Raw genomic sequence first — 6,947 nt, forward strand, 5'->3', positions numbered from 1 at the left:
ATAAAAGATACTTGGTACTGTATTTCCTATTAAGCGGATTTGTCTCTAGAGTATCGCTGTGTTCATAAATCTTTTGGAAAACATTAAATGTATTGTGTAACCTAATTCGATCTTTCTCCCCACCATACTTTTGTGAATTATTCTCTATTATTGTTGGTTCCTATTATTCTCTTTCCCTACCTTATAAAAAGTAGAAAATAACTCTTAGGAATAGTGTGCTACCAATTATACCCTCAAAAATGTGTACCAAATTGTGTGCAAAATGTGTATTTACTTTTTTACCCTCATTAATATGTTTACTATCATTAATATATTTAATGCCTTTTTTTCTTTATTCATAAATTATCAATTAATTCAGTTATTTTTTTTTTAAATAAAAAAATTCTAGTGTTTAACACTTCATATGATATTATTATTATTTAAAAAGCAAAAAAAATTGTATATACAAAGAGACGATTTATAACCAAGATACTGTTTATTTTTACTCTTTTGTAATTGCTCTTCTTATTTACTATCTTTTAGTCCTTTAATTACATCTATCGTTAAGGTTCATTAGCTTTTGAAATGTACATATAAAAAACGTTATAGAATTTGAATGAGATTCATATTAAATAGTACAGTGATATTTGAGCAGACGTATGTTATCAAGAGGTATAAAAAACTTAAAAATCCTAAAATAAGGGAAATCAATCGATGGTAGGAAAAAATTAGCTGGTATTAATTATTGAGAGTATTTAAGAGGAAAAGATATACATTATTGAGTTTTTAGCTACAACATTTTACATATTATTACTCCATAGTCCATGCATATGACCACAGGTCCACAGCTCACAAAAAAATCATTTGAAGAAAAATACGCTAAAAATATTACATTAAGTATTATTGAAATATGCACATCAATTAAGAATTCTAAACTAACACTCGGCGCTTAAAATATGAAGGGATGCAAATCAATTAATTATTATTTAATAATAATTTTGAAATAACACTATTAAACTGTTTAGGGTTTTAAAAAAATAATTGTCTTAAAAGGTTTTAGTGGCTTTCTTATGCTATTCTACAAATTCACCACATATACACATAAACCAGATAGTGTACGTACTAAAATTACCATGTCTAACACCCAAAGCAACGGTATAAATACATGCCAATGCAAATTCTCCGCAAGAGCTAAACCCTCCGCGCGCATCGCGCGCGTAGGATACCCTAGTTAATTATAAAAGTTCAAGCATACAACAAGAATCTGATGCTATAAAATAATATAATATATATTTTTTTGGGTGCTAGTAGTCGTAAGAATTTGAAAATTTACAACCAAGCAAAGTAGAATATACCCTGGCCTTGATCGTTTAGGTCCACCTAAATTTTAAGTTAATTTCAAACAAGACAAGCTCGTACAAATTCATTGAGATAATTTATACGCAGTGTTAAGTTTGAATAGTTCAAACAAAAGCATTTTTTTCATACAATATCAAATGTATCCAAATAAGAAAATTTCAAACATAACATAATTCTAGAGAAAAAAAGAAAGATCAAACGCCCTATTTTTACTTATTTCAAGCCAGCCTACTAAATTCATAAAAGATATAGGCTAAAGTGTTAAGACAAATATAGATAAGGCAATAAAAGGGCTTTTAAGTTGATAAGTTCCCGTAAAAAAAAAAAAAAAAAAAAAAATGTTAATAAGTTAAGATACAGGTTCACAAGTCCTGATATGATAAGGATGAAAAGGTTTAAAAGATTTCGTTAGGATTTCGGGAGTTTGATTTACACTTGTATCAATGCACAATTGCATATTAAATATACACAATTATGTATTACAAAGTATGAGTAAAAATAATTATGAAATTTAAGTAAACACTAACCATTTGCCTTTTTAAAAAAGCAAAAAAACAACGAATTTATCAAACACATTCATTAAGAATATTCGTAAACCAAGTACTCAATAAAAAAACCTTAAACAACAACATCAACAAAGTAAACAAAGAAGATTTATTTCTACTGTATGTTAAAGTAACTTCATGTACGCAGTATTGAATTGAAAAAGTGTTATCTTGCATCAAATTCTCAAGTTCTTATCTAAGGCTCACGAATATCAACCGAGTCATTTGTTACCTTTTCCGCTCTTTCCTTCCTTCCTTCCTTTTTCGGAATCAGTTCCATATAATCCTCGTTTTGCATCTTTTTTTTTTCTTGATCACCAGAATTTAAAAGCAGCAGCAGCAGTAGTCAGACATGCCTGAGGAGGACATGAAGCTTATTGGAACCATAGGATATGCCACCTCAGCAAACTCGAGACAGTAATCCAGCCTTCATTGGTTGCTCACGCTAGAGAGCGAGGAATCCATCTTATTCAAGTCCACATCGATGAGCCACTCGTTGAACAAGGCCCCTTCGACTGCCTTGTCCACAAGGTTTATGGCGATGACTGGAGTGCTCAGCTGGCTGATTTCAAAGCTAAATACCCCACGACTGTCATCATTGATTCCCTTGCTGACATTGAACAGCTCAACAACCGCGTTTCAATGCTCGAACTGGTGAACCATCTCCCTGTTTCTGTTGAACAATCAGACACTGAAGCTTATTCCATTGGAATACCTAAACAGGTAAAGATCAGACTTCGCAATTATATCAGACTGTAATTCCTTTATTATTCTCACTTTCTCATTCTTGGTGAAGTAAGATCAATTAGGTAAATTAGTTTCCAGTTAGATATCTAAACTGTAAGCTGATTATACTTTCTAAATTGTAAGCTGATTATACTTGAACAGGTGGAGATCGTAGCAAACCATGATGCACCTGAATCTTTGTTGACTATAGATGAGTTGACTTTTCCAGTCATTGCCAAACCTCTGTCTGCTAAGTCCCATGAGATGTCCCTGGTGTTTAGCTTAAACGGCTTGAAGAAAGTGAAACCACCTATCGTGCTGCAGGAGTTAGTAAACCATGGAGGGGTCCTCTTCAAGGTCTATGTGGCTGGAAACCATGTCAAGTGCGTCAAGAGGAGGTCATTGCCTGACTTTCATGCTAAATGTGAAGACCATGAGGATATCATGTCAATTTCCCAAATTTCAGGCTTTGCTGCTGGGGAAGAAGATGCATTCATAAAAGAGGTCGAAATGCCCTCCATGAAATTCATTCACAGCATGGCAAAAGGACTGAGAGAGGCTTCCAAGCTCCATCTTTTTAATTTTGACATGATTAGAGATACAAGGGAAGGTAGCAGGTATCTTATTATTGACATCAATTACTTCCCCGGTTATGCTAAAGTGCCAGGATTTGAGACCATGTTGACTGACTTCTTTTGGGATGTTATCAACACAAGAATGAAAGTGATGCGGCTCCCACTAATCATGTGGGTAGTGGAAAAGATGAAGGAGACAAAACAGGGTGTAGCTCAGAGGCTGCAAACCTAGACAAAGATTTTTGCAAAGAAAAGAAAACTGTTTAATTGTAGCGTATAAAACCATGTAACAGGTCCTTCATTCAGGTTAACAGAACCAGAGAGTGAGAAAAAAAAAAGAAAAGGTTTTGATAATTATTATATGTGCCACAAAAACAAGTCAACTCATGTACCCCTACATCAATTAATGTCATTTCGTTCTGCAAAAAGTACATTTAGTTCATTTTTGCATGTAAGCAATTTAAGGAATATTCAAGGAGAACTATGATTGATTCAGCATTTCAACAAAACTGATTGGAATACACACAAATCCAAATAACACCAAAGCTAATGGTTTAAACTAAAAGGTGACCACTGACCATGAACCTATTCCTGATAGATTACAAAGGATAATAATAATATGGCGTGCAAAAGAACTAGTCTGGCACAAATAGGTGCATGTAACACTTCGCAGGTGCTGCTTCTTATAATCGTAAGCAAAATGTATGATGGTTGCTGTGAAAAAATATCACCTACTCTAAAACGCCAACTGCAGGGACCTTACATGTAAACTCGGCAGTTAACTTGATACACAAACACAAGAACACATGTCAAAAGATATGAACTCGAAGCACTTATCAGTAATTTTCTTTCTGTAATCACTCTAAATAACACTACTGCAGCCTTTTCCCCTAACTCCTAGAATTCCTATTTCCCCTAGCCAGATCGACCACCTTCACTAGGAAGGGAATTCAAACCCCTATGAAAGCCAGTAAGCCACTATGCTCAGTTTTCAAAACCACAAAAGCTCCAAAAAAAAAAAAACAAAAAGAAAAAAAAAACCTTTTAACCAACATTGGTTATATGAATTTTATGGTTAGCTTATGATTTATATTACTTCATAATTGTTGTATACCAACAGAAAATGTTTTGAAATGAAATTTCAAATGTTTTGGGAAGATCCAAAAGAAATTTTAGTACTATTTTACAATATATGGCATATTGTGGACTGCCACATATATAAGAAAATGATTTAAATTAGTCTTCAGAGTAGAATTGTTTGCAAATTTCATAAGCAGATATAAGATTTGGAACACGGCAAAAGGATCCTCCAGCGCCTTATTGTGCCTCATTCAAGTGAGGTGGGCTAAATAAAAAGTAAAAACTTTTGTGAAACAATGTTGGGTGCCTATTGGAGTGCTGGTCTAGAGAATAAAGGAGCAAGATAGAATCATGTTTGGTACCTAAACGCCTAGGCATGGAGATATGGAGTGTTCTTGTTTCAAAGGTTTGGCCTAATTTGATTCTTGAATGAATATAATCATGGAATTTAAGGAAATAAATTAGACGAAACAGATCATGTTAGGGTTGGTGAGTGCATAGCGGAAGTGAAGATGTGTTTGATTGAAAAGTATAAATTAAATTGATGATTGGCAAGAAAATTAATATAAATAAACACACGATTTTATGTAACGACGAGGAGGTGTAGTATACAGGATGGCTTATGTATGGTATGGCTTCTTGTGTTGTGTTGTATTCAATAATTGAATGCCCATGACCTATATTTATAGGTGTAAATGGAGTTTGGAAGAAATGGCCGGAATATTCTAGAAATTCCTCCATCATTCTTGTATCCATAATGTTCCAGAAAATTCACGAACCATGTATTATATTCTAGCTAATAGCTTCCAATGTCAATAATGCTCTAAAACATTCAAGTAGGATATTATTCTAGAGATTCCGAAAGCCTCTAAAATATGCACAATACTACACCAAAATAATGGGCTTATAAAATTTGGGCCATACCCAACCTAAGTCTACACCATTACTCCCAAGTCTCACAATAATTGGAGGCTCTCCAAATATACCACGCCTTGTGAAAGGCGGGAGCCACAACCATACAGTAATTTCAAAAGAGGGCAGGGGCGGGGGTTACGGTTGCCATTAGCCTATTAGAAAATGCTTTCCACACTCCAAGTTAAACAAAATTTGTTTGCCAACAAGGGTAGAAATCTAATACGAAATACAAGGAAAAAAGAAGGTTGGGAGGGCAAGGGGACACTAGTATGAAGTGTTAACCTGAGAGAGTGAGGGTTCAATGTGAAAAATAATAAATGAGATAACAGAATAAAATTACATTATAAATAGATAATGATTCACTACATGATTCAAAGTAAAATAAAGTTTACACATGAAATTCACATCCCCACCAAGTTCACCTATAATAGATGTCAACTTATACACTACAAAATTTTTCCATGCATGGTACATATCATAAAGCCATATACAAGTATATGCCAAACAGATATTTAAGACACAAACGACCACCACCTAGGTGGTGTCTACACTGAAGAAGGAAGACCTGCTTCAGCACAAGTCACACACAATCACTTCCAAAATCTGTCAAACTAGTCCTAATATACTTCGTACTTGGTAATATATTTCAAAATGTTCCATCTCTGACTTCAAGTCTAGTCCTTGTTACATAGGTTCAAACTTTGCAAGATGAACCGCTTGAATATTGATTGCACGACTAAAAAGAATAGATCATTTCTCAAACAATACTTTTCAACATTAAACAAGTTATTATGAATCAGCAAATAAATTTGTTTACAAAGACTAAAACACCGAGTCTTGGTAAAAGTGACTCCTATAGTGTAATTTTTACAAACCTAGAGTCTAGAGAGATAAAATTTCATCAATCAGCATAAAATCAACCTCCTAAACCTACATATGCAAAAATTAAACCAAACAATTCACCTAAACATGAAAAGTAATATTATGACCATCCTTCGAAGAAATGCCAGATTCCTAGTCCTCAACAAATAACAATCAATCATAAACCACAAACAATGATCATTTTGGCTCGAGTTTCGCAATTCACACATCCAAAACACAATTTATAAGCTCAAAGCATCCAGAAACAGTTAGAGGCACCCATATATCAAACAAGCAATTTCAAAAACAATTCAATACTCCAATGCCATAGAAATCAAATTCCATAAATATACACCCTAATTTAGAATTGTGCATAACATTTAGAACTTCCACATTTTATTATTCATGCAAACAATAAAAAATCACCAAAATTTCTTACAATTTCACCCCTAAAAAAAAAACTTTAGAAAAAAAAAAAAAAAAACAGTTGCAATTTATCACAGGAAATTGTAAAAGAGAGATGAAATCAATAGAAAACTTTAAATTTGAGCTGAGTTAGGTTCGATGAACCTCACCTGAACTCATAACAGCAGCTCCAATCAACCAAAGTACCAGTTTTTGATCGAAAAAGAGATTGAAAAGAGGGTATTTACAAACCCTAATCTTCATTTTGCTTCTATACCTGTCACAATTAATTTGGGTATAGGATTGATCAGCTGAGGAAGCGGGGATGTTTGTTTGTCACGGGGTATTCTCTTCTGCTTATCTTACTCGTATCTCATTGGACTTGAATGTATTAGAGCAGCTTTAGGACATGAGGTGACATCGTTATTTTGAGTCAACTTATGTTTAACTATTTTGAGTCAATTTATGTTTAACACTTCTCCCATTTTTCTTCTTAAATTTT

The 6,947-nt window shown here is 33.6% G+C and overlaps 1 pseudogene across 1 annotated transcript; it reads left to right on the forward strand.

Annotated features, from left to right (window-relative positions):
• The first annotated feature begins 2,235 nt into the window (after nt 1-2,235).
• LOC145581620 (inositol-tetrakisphosphate 1-kinase 1-like) lies at nt 2,236-3,602 on the forward strand (annotated as a pseudogene). Its single transcript, XR_014099653.1, has 2 exons — nt 2,236-2,606; nt 2,772-3,602. The product of XR_014099653.1 is annotated as an inositol-tetrakisphosphate 1-kinase 1-like (transcript).
• Nucleotides 3,603-6,947: the final 3,345 nt, after the last annotated feature.

The sequence above is a fragment of the Chenopodium album genome, chromosome 15 (assembly GCF_948465745.1).
Source record: "Chenopodium album chromosome 15, dcCheAlbu1.1, whole genome shotgun sequence".
NCBI classification, from domain to species: Eukaryota; Viridiplantae; Streptophyta; class Magnoliopsida; order Caryophyllales; family Amaranthaceae; genus Chenopodium; species Chenopodium album.